Below are 18,198 nucleotides of genomic sequence, written 5' to 3'. Positions count from 1 at the left end.
GCCACCTTCAGTTTTTATATTTATACCCGTCCGTGATGTTTTGCGATGTTATGCGCTCTCTCTCATTTTTTAGGATGTTATCCACGTTGCAGGTAATGGCAGGTGGGATCTGGGGTTTTATCCTCTTAATTCTTTTTCGGGTATGCTTCGCGCTTTGCATTATTTTCCGGTACTTAGTATATAGCGTATTCGGGATCAGAGGCAGGTGATCTTCCACACTTATATTGTCTTCTGCTGTGTTGTGTGTTTCTGTTGGTATTTGCACGGTGCTTGTGTCCTCTGCTGTTGTTGTGTATGTATAGTGTGCTTGTGGTGGTGTGCGCTCACTGTTTCGATTTGCGTCGATTGCTTGGTGATCGACTAAATTTGAATTGACTAAATTTTCAGATAGCCGTTGGTCTGCCATGTCCAGAATCTTCGGGATCACCTGTTTTATATATAAGGATAATTCTGCCCCTCACGTCCTGTTCGTTAATCGGCACCTCGCCGCACACAAGCTGGGACACATGCTTGCCCAAGATCTTCTTCGCGGTGGGCAAGATTTTGTAAACGCCCGTAGGAACCCCATCCACTCCTGGTGATTTCCACGGTGCAGCAGCTGTCAGCGCTACCATCGTCAATCTCTCGATCTCGCGCTGGTCCACCGATTCACGGGCGTTCGCATCCCTGTACTCCCTTACTTTATCTAGCCATGCGTCGAATACCGGGGTTCGGGTGTCCGGATTCTCTGCACATATCTTGCGGTACAGTTCTTCGGCACGCTTAGGATCCGGTCAAACCCTTCCCCTTTCTTTGGATGACATTAGCAGAGGGTTTTTTGTTAAAGTTCTCCCTCACCCCAAACACTTCCGCACGCGCTTTCAGTATCTCGGCTTTGGCTCGCAGGAATTCCAACCCCTCCTCTCCGACGCTAATATATTGCGAGGGGTCATTTTGTTCCGCTTGATTTCCTTGGATATCATCTTCTTCTGCCGCTTTCAGACGCTTTTCGAGTCTATTTACCTTCTTTTCGTTATATACATAGCTCGGCGGTGTTGTTGTCATTCTGCGATTCGTGACCTGCGACAGCAGAAGGCCGGCAGAGTACACAGCCGCGGTGGAGCAAAATATTTTCACTCTCACCGGCGAACGCTCATCTGCTGTGATCCGCTCGGTGGTATCAGCGAGTAGGGCATCGTCTTGCTTAATGAGCTCTGTGCTTGTGTGCGTCGGGATCTTCTTGATTTTCCCTCGGGGCTTGTTGTGACTCCTCGCTCTGATGTATAAGAGGGCAAACTGTTTTCGCAATTTGTCCGGTATATCAACAGGGGGGAATATCAACAGGCCCTGGGGGGGAGGGGGGGGGGCAGGTCAGGCAGTTCTTGTGCGATCTCGTCGCGTGTCATCGGTGGTGTTTGGTCCGCGCCTTCTGGTTGTTCGCGCCGGGGCTCTGTTTGATGGTAGATGTTTGGGAATTCGATCCGGAGTTTCGTGGCGATTGCCTTTTCGGATCGTCCGGAGAACTCGTCGATGAGCCAGAGAATTCTCGCTTTCTTTGTCGCCCCCCGGCTGTCCCGGAATCTTACCGCGTCGCGGTTTCCTCGTCAGTCCACTTCTCGGTGACTGCGTTCGCCGCTCGCTGCAGGTTGCGTCCTAAACGTCGCACTTCACCCATCTTCTTCTTCACTCCGGCTTCAGATCTAATTTTGCCGAACTGACTGCGGATTCTCACCTGCACCCTGGTAACATCCTCACTTCTGATGGCCTCTGAATGTTCTTGGAGGTATTCTCGAACGATGTCTAGTTCTCGTTGGGTCCAGATCGCCGTTTTTCACGAACAGAAATGCTATTCACTTGATTGTTCAGTTTTTGGTAGTATATTCTTATTTATTGTACCTAGTAACATTTATACATATCCATTTGTTCAGACTCTGCAAAACATAACATTTAATAGTACAATAATCTTCTTTTTGGCATTCGTATCACATTTCTTCTCTTCTTTGGTGTGTATCTTAAGGTTCCGTCCTGGTGTTGAGCCTTCCTAGTATAATCTTCGCCGTCGCCTTCGCTGCTTATATGATGCATTTATTCATTATGAATATGAATTTGATTTGGGAGCTCTCCCTCATCGTTTTGCTCATGTTCTAGCTCTCTCTCACCCATGTCGTTGATCCATTCTTCGGGGATTCTCTTTCGTGATAGATTAACGGAAATTCCTCTCGAAGTTTGGTGGCAATGGCTTTTTCGGTTCTTGTGAATTGCCCTATAATATTCCGGATTTTCTGGATTTTCGTGGTCCCCTCCACTTCCACGAAGCTAGTAACTAGCCTTCTAACCTCCTCCTGGGTCCAGGGTTGCGGGGCTGATGTCAGTTGCCTTACGTCCCTCTGGTCTCGTTTCAGCTTGCCCACCTTGACTTTCACAGCCAGAGCTGTCCTCACTTTTCCCGTTCTTGCGAGGATCATTTCGGCCATTTTCTGATGGTCCTCTGCCGTTACTACACCTTGACGTTCCCCTAGGTAGACCTCCAGCACCTTCAACTCGTCCCGCTTCCACAAACTCATTTCTACGATCACTGTAGATCAAATTGTGATCTTTCGTGCGCCTTAATGCACCCGGGTACTTCACGTCTCGCACTGGTTTTTTATCCCGTCGACACTTGTACTCGTTCCAAGTCACCTTCCGTATTTTTTTCCCAACACAAATTGAAAAAAAACGCGTAACCGATTGTTCCGTTTGGCCGCGGGGAAAAATGCGTCCGTCCTCTACGGTGGTCGAACAGGTAGTATAGTGGTATCGCCGCCTGTCACGCGGGAGACCGGGGTTCGATTCCCCGCCGGGAAGGATATTTTTTTAATTTTTCGAAAAAAATATACGCGTTGATTCGTGGCCGGAGTATTTGTCTTTTTTTTTACACTTTATCTCGCAAAAACTGCTCGTTTTGATTTACCGATCAGACGACGATACCCAGAAAAATGACCGAAAGCTTCGGAAAATAGGTCTGGGAATAAAAATGTCTAACCTAACCTACAACTCCGCCGGGGAGAATAGTTTTTTTAATGTTTTTTCCGTACTCGAAATGATCGCATTAGAAAAAAACGTGACAAAAAATCGAGATTTCATCGAGTGATTATTTCATACACGTAACTCATCGTCGGTTCATCTTCCTCTGGTGCGTTATATACACAGAGACCCATGATTTGTCTCTATGCATCAACCTCTGTAAACAGATATTGATTTGAAGTTAGGTAATATTCATTTTACCTCTATAGCACTTGAATGCGCTCTGCCCTGATAGGTTAGAAGTGGGGAAAAAAGTCTTTAATTACATGTTTGACATGTCCTCGGTAGTATAGTGGTCAGTATCCCCGCCTGTCACGCGGGAGACCGGGGTTCGATTCCCCGCCGGGGAGATTAATTTTTAAATTTTTTTTACAATCAGAATGATCTGATTATTTGTACAGTATCAAACATGACATTGCAAGACAGAGAATCTTGTAATCAAATTATTTTGCATGTATCGTTCAGTTCGTCCCTTTTAAAACAGATATCGATACGTCATGTAATTTCTTTTTTCAAGTACATATTCAACGGAGTAACACAAAATAAACAATACATTAAGTAAACTGACAATGACATTTGCAATTGCAAAATAGCTGTTATATTGATTCTTTTCCTTGTTGTATTTTTTTTTTTTTTAAGAAATAGACGTATAATAATATTACAACAATAGTTTAGAGTAATGTGAAATAAAAAATTATTTCTACTTCTTCTAAGTTGTATTACCAAGCGTCTGACCTGATTACGGAATAAAAAATGTACCAACTTTTTTCTAATCTGTACCATGTTTTCCAATTCTAACAATCGTCTTAGAATAAATCTCACCGTCTGCATCCATACGTCATCTAAACGTGGTATCGCACATTACTCAACCCCCACACTGCGTCACCACCAAAGGGCGTATCATTATACAGCATGAAATAAATGTTTATAATTTTCTCAATACGTTACTCAAGTATATGCCGTTGTGCTGATAAAAGCATGTAAGTGGATTAATCCACGTTGAAAATCTTTCAAATTTTTGGTACTAATTGAATTTATCTTTATAGACCAAAGCCAATGTCCCATATTTCAAGATTTAACTTTTATTATTACGAGTATGAACCGTTAAATTATTATTGCTGGAATGAGATATCGAATGAAACTAATGAAAATTCACGACAAAATTGAAATTACTATCATTTATAACCTGAGCGCTGATTGAATCAAGCTCGGTGAAGTCAAACCAAACGAATTAGACATCGCGATCCAAGGTACGCACATCAAGTACCTGAAGTAAAACATTGGCAAAAATGGCAATTGTTAAATTTTGATTCTTGAGTAATAATTCGTCATTTCCCGACGAAAAAGGTCACAGACTAAACATATACAGTATAACAAAATTCCGCACTTGTAAAAACTCAGTGACGTTCCTCTCTGCATTTATTAGAAATCGAAAAAGTCAGTACGATTTAAGTGTTTGATTATGATAAGATATTAATTGCAAAAAAAAAAAAATGTCTGAGATTGCTTAATGTTTGAGATTATAGTTATAGTCATAATTATAGCTATTACATTTTAATTAGCATTATGTTTATGGTTATTATTATTTTTATTATTACTATTACTTGTATTATGTTATAAATAAAAAATTTTCGGGATTTGTGATCAAAAGGGGAATTATCTCCATGATCAATAATAAATAAATAAATAAATAATTGTAAGCCTAGCTAGACGTACAAGGTACAATACGTGTCACACTCGCGCACCATCTCACAGAGGCATACGTAGTTATAATATGGCAAAGCTACGCCAGGAGAGCAGTTCGGAGTGTGTTATAAGACGGCTGCACAAGGCCCCGCTGCACAACCGTCAATTCGTTACGGGTCAGAGTTCACCTTTTGACAGTTTGATTGCGCGGTAATTACCCCTTGGTGCGTAAATTACCGTCAAGGTTTGTACTCGACACACGCAGATGCACAAACACACGTGCTATAAATACACAAGTATCCGCATTGTACGAATATCGCAACGCATAGTTCTAACTCGATCGGCTCCGCAGACTAGTTTCCTACTATTACAACCTACTTACAAGAGCCGAACGATCGGTACGAGTACAGGAACTAATTAACGGCACATAAAGGCGTCGTTTCGACGTCAGTCCAAACGTGGAATGAAAAGGAGCTCACACTATTCACCGCGGGTATTTATTACATATCATACCGGTATGTAACTGCAGCTACAGAACCGTGTTTTCTACTATCGGGTTCAACCCAGGGTCAAATACTTTGCCGAGACATGAAAGAAACTCGGAGCTGCTTGGGATTCCAAAGGATTTCAAATCAGCTTGAAGTACCTCGATACCTTATTAAGTTTATTCTGAATAACCGAACTTCAGGGTTACCGATATTTCGCTTAGATCCACTGATCAACGAACCGATTTACTCTACGGACCGAAAAGTGACTCCGTTACTTGCCGACTGACTGCTTCGTGGTCAAGACGCAAAATAGTTAGACCAAGGTCCGACAGACAAGTTAGACACATTTGTGTACGAGACGCCCTCTCTGTGTCACCAACCTTCTATGGCCGACGTCGTTCGTGGTGAGACGCGTAATGTGAAAAAATGTAAAAGCCTATTACGCATTAAAAAATATTATTCGTTGCAATATGCCAGTAACCCCTTAAAAATACCGCACTCGATATCAAACTTCAAGTGATTCGAAGTGATTCGCGATGAAATTAAGACTCCGCAAGAGTGCAGCAAATGATTACGAAACGAATCAGCGGCCATAAGTTTCATTTCCATGAATTACGTAAATCGCGCGAGGTTATCTTCGATCGATTTCTCCTCTTTACACTCAGCGCCATGTTCCTGCAGATCCTGCGACACACGATTGGTGTGAGATAGAATAGTTCATTGGCAATGCCGGAGTGGATGTTAGTACCCAGGTACACCGAACGAGACGGCTATCTGCACTTTCCTATCTGCCCGATGACATGACGTACAGGAGCGTTTATTCCCGAAGTGCATTGCACCGTGGGCGGACACCCGGTTATTAAAAGCACCGGTACAAACGATACGATCATCGCAGTGTCGACCCGACGATGTTTTATTGTTCAATATTTAATACGGAGGCGTATTGGCGTATACCAAGCAAACAACCTGATCCCGATATCCGGTTGGACGTGCCGTCCAATTTTCAAACAGCGATCGCCCCGATCGACTTGGCGAATTGAAAACAAGGAAAAATAAGAGGTTATGAAAAACTGCCAAGGCGGTCGGGATGTGCTCGTGTGCGAATAAAAAACATTTTTTTTTTTTTTTTTTGCCTCATCGTTTACCGACTCGTCGCGAGGCGTTTGCAGTCCTAGTCGACCTGCAGTACGCGAGGGCGTAGGTGGCGTGGGAGGTACCACAGTAATTCCCTCCTTTACCCCCACTTCCGGGTAAATTTGCGCCTACCTCGAGTGGCGGGGGTTTCCGGGGCTGCGCCTGTCGCTAGGCTGCCCGGCACTCGCCTCGAACTCGATAACGTTTCTATATTCGGTCGCGGGAATTGAACGAATTTTCTATTCGTATATAATATGTCTGTCCGTTGAAATAAGAAGAACCTCTCTTCTTCGACGGTTTTGGAATTTTTTTTTTTTTTTTTTTGACGAATGCAAACGTCAGCTTTGCGCGCCGTTGTTAATACATGTGATTTATTTATTTATTTTTTTTTCTCATTCGGAATGCAAATATAGCGAACTCGATCCATCGCAGGCTTGTAACGCGATTCGTACAAGGATGGTACGGTGCATGTGACGATACTCGAATACGTGTAGGTATACGGATAGGGTGCAACCAGGGTGGACGATACTACGTTTAACGGGCGATCCATCACTGGGATCATTAGTTTTTCAAACCGTGTTATCTGGCATTGCTAGAAAATATTTCATATTTTCCACAACTAAATTATGGATGAGAAACGCCTGCAGAAAGTGCAGCACGCACGAAACTACGTTAAAACCCTCCGCATAGCTTTGCATCAATGTGTTACGTACGTGTGCATCATTGTTGTGTGAAACTACCTTCAGTTATTGCCCGCGGTCGGAGAGCGAGAGAAAATCATCGATCTTCCATCGTGTTCGAGTTTTATAATTTTGCTAAATTACGCATGTATAAAAAAAAAAAGAAAGATGATGAAATATTTTGCAACGACATTGAAACATAAAAAGAACAGAAAGCTTCCGTTGAATTGATTGAATTTTTATTTAAAAATAATAATAAACAAAAAAAAGAAATGGAAGGAGCAAAGAACAAAGGTAACGGGTCAATGGTTTTATAAGTTTTCTATCCAGCGTCTAAAAAATGGGAATGATAAATAACGAAATGTAACTTTGCATCGACTGGGTGTTCACATGCTGACACTTCATGGGTAATTAGCCTGGGTTTATTACAGAGTGTTGAATAGACAACTTGACATCGGCTGTAGCCGTACACTCGGATGACGGTATTATTTATTGCATGTACATCGAAAGAGGTATAGATAGTAGGTATAACTGTATGCAGGAAATGGTGTGCAAAAAGTAAACCGAAGTACGTATTGCTAATGGCGCTAATATAGATTGCAGAAATGTTCCGATGCAATATGCAATTACGATGGCTGCAGTTTTACTTTTTTTGCCGTGTAGGATATTCCGGTAATTATCTCACTTATGTCGAAAAGTATATGTGCGATTCTTTTTCAAAACTCTTCGATCAGTTTTGCGCATGTATTTTGCACGATACGTAATTTAGAGAAATAATAAAATTCTGCAGGTTACCGTCAACTTCTATCAAACAAAGAAGCGATTCTGACGCTTCGGTTTTCTAACGATTATTAGTATTCTTATTTGTGCCCTGTTTTCATTTCAATTTTTCATTTTATCTGTTGGTGAAGAAATCACAAATCGATCGGTGAGAGATTTGAACTAAGTACAATAGTCGCGAAAGCGCCTGTATCAAAGATCTTCAAACAATTCGTCGATTTACCTGTGTATTATATTTACAGTAATATTTATTAACCCATTAAAGCCCAGGACAAAACTGGGTTGAATGGCATCAAACTATTCTATTCATATGAGAGTGGAAAAGTGGAAGTTGAAAAACTGACTGCACCAATCGATTCTATGGGACAAAACGATGAACTAAGCCTGTGCGACATTTCTTCATCGGAGTATAATTTGCTTCCATAATTTTTTATAAACAATTGCAAATGGCACAAGAAAAAATACGTATATTTTATTTTTTCACTTCACCATGAATGGAATAGTTAGTTTGATTCTCTCTAACCCAGTTTTTTTCCTGAGCTTTAACGAGTTAACGCCTCAACCTTTCGCCTAACTTGTTTTCGATTTGTTCCGAAACAAAATGCGAGTTCGATTCTATACGAATTATGTGACAATGACTCCCAATCTCTCACGCCGGCTGCATCGCTAGTCACATAATTCGTATAGAATCGAAGCAGCATTTTGTTTCGGAACGAAAACAAGTTAGCTGTAAGGTTGAGGCATTAATGAATATCACTCACACACCATCAGATACACTACATCAAAATCAAAGTGGCCGATATGGACTTAGAATTTATGTAGATGGCGTGAGCCACGTCTCGTGATTCAAGTTTGGATTTATTTGACGCGATTGTAAAAACGCAATTATATTAAATCCGGCCAACCGATCCAGCCGACCGTTCGTCTAACTTCTTCCATCTGCGCCGGGAATGAAAAAAATAAAAATTCACGAATCCTCAAAATATCAGGGATGAAAAGTGAAAAAGTTAGAGCATCGAAACGGAGGCGGGAAAAAATCACCCGAGCGATTCTGTGTTTTTTTTCCTACCTTTTTTTGAAACTACAGTGTTGCCTGATCTTTTCTCGTACCCTTGTAAGATGACTTTGAAATATTGGTCAGATTTACGGATGCCGAAGAAGCTCGTGGAATGCAACGCAATTTAACACAAGAAAAAAAAAAAAAACAAATTATTCAGTTCTGTGTTAATGTATTCAAAGTCATGGAATCTAATTGAATCGATAGCCTCAAGATTGGACGAAAATAAAATTTAACGCACTGTGGCACAGAATATATTTAGTGGAGAAAATTTCTTTGCCAAAAATAAAAAAAAAAAAAAATAAGGGCGAGAATACACTTTTTTAATTCTCTTCTTCAATTAAAGTTTTTGAAAAATCGAGACGCTCGGAAGAGTTGACGAGCTTTTGTTCAAAGCGGAGTTCAAACCGTGAATCAGTAGATTGCAGTAACATTGCTCTGCGGATTCGATTTTTCGGTTATTCATCAGTTTCAAATCGAATACAGAGGCGCGACTGTTCAATATCCGAATCCCTGTCCCGGCAGATGAGGATCAGGTGAAATGTTCCAGTGCGTGTCGTTCCTCATCGCCAGGACACGGAGGTTCTTGACTGTCCAACCGCACGCACGCCGATGAGCAAGGACGTCTTCGCACCACTGCTCTCTTCTTCGTGGGCATAAGTGCACGCCCTTATAATATGAACGTGTGTCCGTTATTCGAGTCTCCTGACTCCTGACGCTTGCACGATACTTGCGAAACCTGCTCCACTGACCGGATTCCAATTAAGTATTCTTACGTCTAGGTCCGGATTAGAGCGAAAGAGGCACAAAGAAACCAGAAGAAAAAGGGACGTTATTTTTTGAACTTTTTTTTTTCTTCTTCTTACCGACATAAAAGAAACATTTCATTCGTGACTGTGCGCGGAAAATAATTGTTCAAGGAACAGATTGATGCGTTTTGCAATTTATTGTTCGAAAAGTTGGATTTATTTTTCATTTGACTGTAAGAAATATCCACGTTTTATGCATGTGTAAAATAATAAACGTATTTTTCATTTTTAGAGAAAGATTGTTCGTATTGCTTATTCATATTTGTATAAAATTTATATTCATACAAAAAAATTGTGAAACGTAGAAAATTTTTGAAACATCCCTCAAAGATTTATTCCAAATCCCGTTACCCTTCGGAAGAACTATGCAAAAAAAATTTTAACCCTTGTTTCAGCTTGAATTCATCGCAATATACGTTATTCATTGTTTGGTTTTTGAAAATAAAACAAGAATCTAAGAAGAAAAAGTGACGGTTTATAATTTATGATAATTTTTTATCAGCTGAAGAACATCTTACCCTGTTGAAAACAGTACTCGACAATTATTTTTCATACAAATTCTGAACATGGATACATATTTATATTCACACACCTATCGACAAGAGGGAATCAAAAATTAGATGTTTTATCGTTAGTTTCAACGTCTACATTGTATATGGAAAAAAAAAGAATTCGTGGGTGATTAATACAGACTACAACCCGGCGTAACACCGAGTCGAAACACACGTTCGTGTTTGTTAACCGGTTTGCTTTTAGATATATGCTTGTACAATTGTGTGATATGACGTAAAGAATCGAACAGAACGGTATAAAACCAGAAGAGTTTAGTATAATGGTATGTAGAAAAAAACGAATTCTATAATTTTCGTTGTTATTCGACGTAACGCGCGCCCGTTAAATCCTGGGTAACGCCGTCTCACCGTTCAGGGTGCATCCTAGCATAATGCCTCCGTCGGGGATGAAACATGGAAAGGTATAGCTATACCGCATCTGCCGCGATGAATAATCATTAAACGTCCGTAAATAAACGAATAGAAACGCATGCAAGAAGACCCGAGGCTTGTGGTTTGATAGGTGTACGCAGAGTGAATTTCTAACGGCTGCATGGCCCGTCGTCTGTTGAAATTTAGTGCGCATGCGCTACATTTCAATAACGACTGTTTGCCAGGGTGACCAACCGTCTCTAGCCTCAAAAATATTGACAGAAAAATATTTCAGGTTATTTGCATCCCGGCGGACTGTCATCTAAATTTTTGACGGTTGGTTTCCCTGGCAAACAGTTGCTCTTGTATTGGAGAGCGTGCGCATAAAATTTTAGCAGACGACGGAACGTGCAGTCGTTAGGAATTCACTATGTGTACGAATTAATGAGTGGTTCCCAAATACAATGGCGGAAGAAAATGAAAATAAAGAAACTGAAAGAAACGGGTTTCCAAATTCATTCATTGGTCACAGTCATCCGCATGCTCAATTTATACATATACTCGTACACTCAACGAACTTGTCTCATTACAATTGTTATTCGATGGTAATTATAATAATTGATCATCTGTATTACTATTTATATCGTTATAATTGTTCGTACCAATCTTCGAAATTTACCATGTTCATACCGTAAACACTTTGAATTTTTTTCGACTACTTGCTTCTTTTACTTGTTTCAAAAAAAGAAAAAGATCAAGGGAAGTTACTACAATCACCCTAAAAATATCAAATTGAGTATTCACTAGATCTTCAAGTTTTACTATTCTAGAAAATTACCTCCGACCATTTTCGAACGGACGTCGGAATGTGTGCTTGTGTGATGAAATTTTTGTTCGACCATATCCGTAGAACGGATCAACGGATTTGGATGATTTTTATTTCAATCGACGGAGATTTTCTGAACTCAGAATTCATTCGCTTTTGGGTATGATCGGAGAAATATTTCACAACTTATTCGATTGAAATCTTTGAAAAAAACAACAATAAAATAAATAACTATTATATCTCGAAATTGGATTAACGGATCAGTTTCAATCAAAGCAGTTTTTCTCAGAACTGACTAAATTCTAGATTTCATCGGTCGTGTAGTTTTTGAGTTATTTGATAAACAAATTAAAAAAAAATCGTTATTCAATGTTTTATAGACTCGAAACGCATCTCGGCTTAAAGTTTTTCGACCGGCCTCATCAACGTTATCAAAATCCACCACTCGTCGCTATTTTTCATCAAGAGTTATAGCGCGAAACAGCATGCAGTGCGAATGAATCCGCATAACACACGTTACGAGAAAAGAACCATCGAAACAAACACCTTGGTCAAAATTCAGCGATCCCTGTGTCGCTATTGCATCGCTTATCCCCCTGACGATTTGTCCAAAGTCGTTAAAAATTGCAGTTCTAGCTCGAGGTGTACTCGCGTTAACATACAAGAATATACCTGCGTATACACGATACGCGCAGTAGACTCGACACGAGCGACGGAGATACAAAAGAGAGACAAAAAGGCTAAATGTATAAATAACGAAAAAGGAGGGAATGGAACATACGGGCCTGTTTCGTGGCAGGTGCAGCACTTCGGGAGAGGGGCGGCTTCTTCTCCTCTCTTCTCGTTATAGTCGTCTGCGGTGCCTCGGTAGATCCCTCAAATAAAAGTATCAAGTCTTATCAAGGGGGTATCCAGAGCCAAGTCTTCAGGCCGGCCCGATTCCCGACTGCGGTGTGTCGCTCTTTATCGACTGCTTTTTCACTTGGAAGCAATTTCACCTGATCGTACGATAAAACCGACGCCTAATGGGCCCCCGTTGTTTATACCCGTGTACGCGGCGTGCCTTTCTTCCTGTTATTCTCGCCCCTCGCACCATTCGAGCATGAAAAACACTTCGTATCAAAGTTACGTTCGAATTAAGTAGAATAATTTTTCATTTGTTAGTTTGTATTTTTCATTTCTGTTTTTTTTTTTTTTTGTTTTTTGAAATATTTTTTATCCGCAAAACACAGGCAAACTCGCACACAAAGGTTGAATCAGATCAGAATTCACCGATAATTATAGGTTACGAAGAAATCGTCGAAAAATCTCCTCCAGGGAATGATGGGCCAGGAATTTTTGGGACCGACGACGCTGCGGGGCCCCGATCATCGATCGAACGCCGTGTAAGTAACGAGTCGCGAAATTTTTGCCAGCGGCGGCGAATCGGCACGCGCTGACGGTTGCGGGGAAGTCGCGGCGTTTATAATGATATGCGGCGGATCTCAAGTCGAAGGACGTATATCGTTATAGGATCGGCGCACAAATTGGGCATCGTAATAACGGACCGATGGCACTGCGCCCGTCTCGCTTCTTCCTCGAAGGACGGAAGAGGAAGGAGTTCGAGAGAGCAACGGAAGGGCGAAAAGGCTCGCGCAGCCTGCAGCCTCGATCGGCTTATCGATACCGATCAATGAGCATTTTTCTTCGCAGGGCTAATTCGCGACGACATCGGCGCTAGCTAAATAGCCTGATTAAATGACCGGTGCGTTTGCGATGTCCAACGATCACTGGACAACTGCCCAGATATAATTCGGACATACGTTAATTTTCTGTCGCTATAATCGATATATGGGGTAAATGAGAGGCTGCGATCGGCTAAAGAGATTGCCGATTTCTTGAACTAATTCTCTATGAAATTGCGAAAAGTTTATAAGTTAGCGAATAAGTAAAAATTTTGAAGTAAAACTTGGTGAAGAAACGATCGATCGGTACAGATAAATCGGTTAATAGAAAATGAACTTTATCATTGAATTTTCATTCTCAAATCCGTTCCATCATGTCCGAATGCAATTTGTGGTCAATGATTTTTCACCACGGATCGTTACGATTCGATACCGATTTTTAATCAGAGCCGTCGTATATTTATCATCGTAAATTGCAGTTAATCTTGACTTAATGAAAACTGATGCAACACAGCGGATCCGATTCCAAGAAATAGATACAGAGTCACGTGTCCGATCGTTTGAAAGCCGGTCGTCGAGGCTGTTTGAACCCGGTTCGAGGAAGGAGATGATATTGGATTTACAAGGCATTAGGGTCCGTTTACTTCGGTATGTCTAGGGCAACCGGTAACAGCTAATTCTAGTCGGTGGAATTAGTAAGTTCGATGTTTGTAACAAGTCGACGTAGGCGAGAGAGGGTGGCTGTCGGAGGTGGGACCTGGTCGGCCGTGTCACCCGCTGGGATCTAGGTGTTCCGAGTCCTGTGCTCTCGTGCTCGATTCACCTCCTACGAATATTGATGATCCTACGTGGCGGTTATGAACGCAGCCACGATGCAGCTTGAATTTTTCTCTCTCATCTCTTTTTTTCCTTCGTCGCATTAATTATCGACGCTTACTACACTCGGACGCCTCGATCACAACCACAGACGCAAAAGGATTCCGGCATTCTTTGCGGTCCTAAATGAGGTAGGGAAATCGGTAAAATGTAGTCTAGAAGAAAAAAAAACTGGGCCTCTTTTAGTTGAAGATTTTAATTTTTAACATAATTTTTTCGTCGGCGAGAGAATTTTCATATTTCACAAACAGATAATTAATTCAGATAAAAGAGCATCTATAAAATGACATATCGATCGTTTTTTTTTTTTTTCCAGAAATGACTCCGTCAAAAGAGACCTAATCACAATTTCGTATTTTCATACGATAAAAGAATTTTGTCAAGAGAACAAGAGAGTCTAGGAATTAAGGTGATAGATCAGCAACTTGGAATCTTACGAGACCCAAGTAATCGTGAGAAATTCACTTTTTCAAAAAACAATTACAACTTGACTGAATTTATTCAAACAAAATATGACTTGTGTAAATGAAACAGAAATAGAGAGCGAAAGCGAAATCAGTCCAACAAAGTCTCCAGCGCGACTGACGTTCGGCTGACTCAAGAGATGCTTTTGTGCGCGCGCGCATCCAGAATGCGCAAATCTGAGATCGGAGTGGGGGGCGTGCGACAGTCGGACGTTGCTGGGACGGTTCTACTGTACATGAATACGAATATACGGCAGTGCAGGATCACGGTAAACGTAAACGTAGCGAGAGAAAGAGAGAGAGAGAGAGAGAGAGATGAGCACCAAAGGAGTTCCCCAGAATCGAAAAGTTTATGTTAGCGTCGACGGGAGTTACGAGACGACCTATTCACATAAGACTCTCTGAGTTACTTTTAATTGCTTTTTGATTTAACTCTCGGGCTACCCTGCGAAGGGTATTCCTTACGCCTGCGTTACCTACTCGACATACACAGCGCGAATTCTGAGAGTTCCTGAGAGAGAGAGAGAGATAGAGAGAGAGAGAGAGAGACCACCGGGTCTAAGCTGCGCCTGGAGAACGACCTGCGGCTAGAGGCGAACATAAACCAGATGGGATCTGGCCTGAAGCATCTTTACACTCTTTCAAGGGACTGTATTCCAGATAACCCCTTGAGCACGCTGTGCGACACGTTTACAGGTCTCTCTGTACACCTAATAACCTCTGATCGTGATAGTGCTTCTTGATATATCGAATGTAAACAACCCCGGTCGAGCAGTGAATTAATTTTTTTTTTGTTAAAAATTAAATATAGAGATATTTTTCAGGTTCTCGAATGTTTCTCAATCATGATTTAAAAGTATTTTCAAGTCTACATTGAAAAAATGTTACTTTTCGGAGAAAATATTGCCCGGAGGTAAATTTTTGAGTCGATGCAAGACTCGCTACACGCTTTGTCGACGCAATAACAAAAAATGACTCGAATCATTTGACTCAAAAAACTACAGCATATTTTAGTACTCTTTAAAAAAAAGTTTGGCACCACAGTTCGAAAGGTTTCTGTTACGATTGTAAAACAAAATGATACTTCCAATAATTTTCATTTCTTCGGTGCTTGATCGTGCGATTTTCTAGCTGTGTTTTCTCGAGTTCCTGAATGTGTCGAATGAATCGAGAAACGCTGTTACAATTAAATTGTGAAAAAAAAACATGTTGTTGCCAGGAAAACAAGCATTGAAAATTGTTGATCTGATTGTTAGTCGCTCAGAAATTCCGAATTGAATATAGATTGTTTCAAATATCGAGAAGCTGAAAATTAGCAATAAATCCCAAGTGGTGGCGGTGGTCAAACTCGCGAATCGTTTTCAGCCAATCAGTGCCCACATTCATACGCGCATCCATAAATAAACACGTATCATATTATACCCCGGAGTTTGGGCCGACTTTACGACGTGTCGTACTTGGCTCTTTGGTCCTGGAAGTCGTGTAAAGCACGTATGTGTCAACTTACGGCATCTTCCTCGGGTGACCTCCTCGGCCTCCCTGACAGGTTTCGGCGTCCGATACAAACTATCCTCGCCGTGTCTCGTGTTGCGAATTCTTTTTACATTTTTTCAAACCGGATGGTTAATAACCCGAGAAAGTCATTAACTAATAACGTTCCGGGAGACAAGTTATGCTGGAAAATTTTCACTGCGCTCTACAGACAACGTCTCGTAACGTACTCGTTAGTCATAGAGGCGAATTGCAGAGTCGATACGATAAGTGTGCGAAATTTAAATTGAAGTTTGCTGGAGATTTGAGATTACGATTTGAGTGAATTTCCGTTGTTTACGATGTCAGAATACAGATGGCTAAGATTTTTTATGTCCTGCCCCTACGTTAGTGGTAACCGTGAGACGATCACGGATTGATTACGAATCGACGTAGCAGGATCCATCGATTAGAGCGTGTATCCTTGCTGGGTGCTTACCCCGAGTTATGGTCGATGTTGAGGAGGCTAATTTCCGTTATAAGAGGATGAGTCCGGGGTTCGCACCCCGGGGATGACGTACGGGTCTGAGCCGACGGGGGGCCGAGTCCCACTCCTGTGTACCATGCGTCGGGTAAATGTAGGTGTACAGGGCGTAAACCAGGCCCAAAAGAACCGCGCCGGATAAATATTTGAATTACAATCCTCGTCGATCGTAAAAACGTCGTCACTCGTAACGGATAGGGGTTCTCGACTCGCGCGCGACCGCGTCTCTTACATCCTGCACACCTAGCTCCGATCCGTCCCGCCGGGTCACCCACTGCGAGAATCCGCCGCCCCCCTGCCTGCGGGGACTCCCCGGGATGAGTCCTGGAATCGGGAACGCCGTTCGATTCCCGTCCCGACTACGTCGCGAAATCGGGAGTAAGATCGTTCGCGAAATAAATTATCGCTCATTTTATTATCGATATTGACGGATGATAAATCTGATGTCACTTTGGTTGAGATTTTTTTTACTAAATCTTTCTAGCAATCAATCAAACGTACGTAAGTCACAGGTGGTTAAGGATGTAATTAAACGTTCAGACCAGACGAGGAGCTGGTGAGGCAAGAATATTATTTAACGAAGGTTCGGAAGTGTGCACACTGAGTGAAATTTTTAGTTCAGGTTACCGCTCAGTTCTTAATTTATTCATTTTTTACCACAATCGAAAAATATAGTTCTAGATAGAAAATGAAAATTAGTTTTCCAACTGTTACAAATTAAATTTTTCTCAGTGTGAAACTGAAATTTATAGAGCTGAATTTAGTTGAAACAACATTCTCTTGGGACGGAAATGATTTCATGAAACCATTAATTTCAGCTAGAATAGCAAAATTGTCGATCATTTATTGAAGAGATCCCAGAAAAAATCAAATCGTTCCAACGATTTTGATGAAATACAGCTCATTTTGATCGTAAATGAATTCTTTACAAATATGCTAACAATAAGTCGTGTTTTCTATTTCACTTCTCAGTTGATTGAAAATAGATCAACAGTGAAATCATTACGAGTCGTAAACAGTAAACCAATGTCTCAATAAAAAATATTCAACCGTTATCCAAAATTAGTTTTTGTAAATATGTAGAGAATTCTTTTACGAACAAAATGAGCACTAATTCAATAAAATCGGCCAAACGTTACGATTTTTTCATTGTGAACATAATCAGATAACGGGATCTCATCAAAGTCGAAGAATTGAAAAAGCATTTCAGCCAATTTAGTCAGAAACCTATTTCATAACATTCAGGGGTTCTTCGGATTGCTGGATTTTAAGACCAAGTGCAAAATTCGCAAATTCCAAATGGCAAACAGAAATGTTTAAAACTCATACAGAATTCGAAATGCATCAAAAACTTCTGACAAGTCTCGAGATCGATCGGAGATGCGCAAAAACTGATAAAATTTCAACGATTCTCTAGAAAAAGGATATAATAATACATTGCACTGTATATTTTGGTAGATTTTAGGTCCACCGTTCAATGTGACTCGTTTTGAACTCCCCGATCTCTCGACTTAAAAAATGTTCATGACTTTAAACAGTAGATTGCAACAACCGGAGGAGCCTAATGAGCGATAAAAAATAATCACCGTACTCAAGATTAACGTCTGTGTTCGAAAATCGAACAACAGCAGCCGCGAGCGAATTGATTCCGATAATCGATTAAGCGCAGGTGCATGTTTATTTCTCGAATTGCAATTAGGCAAAGAAAATTGGCATTGAATACGTAAGGAGAATCGTGTACGGTTTTGAACCGGT

The 18,198-nt window shown here is 41.2% G+C and overlaps 1 non-coding gene across 1 annotated transcript; it reads left to right on the top strand.

Annotated features, from left to right (window-relative positions):
• The first annotated feature begins 3,320 nt into the window (after positions 1–3,320).
• Positions 3,321–3,392, top strand: Trnad-guc (transfer RNA aspartic acid (anticodon GUC)). The gene has a single exon. It is a non-coding gene; the product is annotated as a tRNA-Asp (tRNA).
• The last annotated feature ends 14,806 nt before the right edge of the window (positions 3,393–18,198 follow it).

Source organism: Neodiprion virginianus, chromosome 5, assembly GCF_021901495.1.
Source record: "Neodiprion virginianus isolate iyNeoVirg1 chromosome 5, iyNeoVirg1.1, whole genome shotgun sequence".
In the NCBI taxonomy this organism is placed as follows: Eukaryota; Metazoa; Arthropoda; class Insecta; order Hymenoptera; family Diprionidae; genus Neodiprion; species Neodiprion virginianus.
This window is presented reverse-complemented; position numbering and strand designations above follow the sequence as displayed.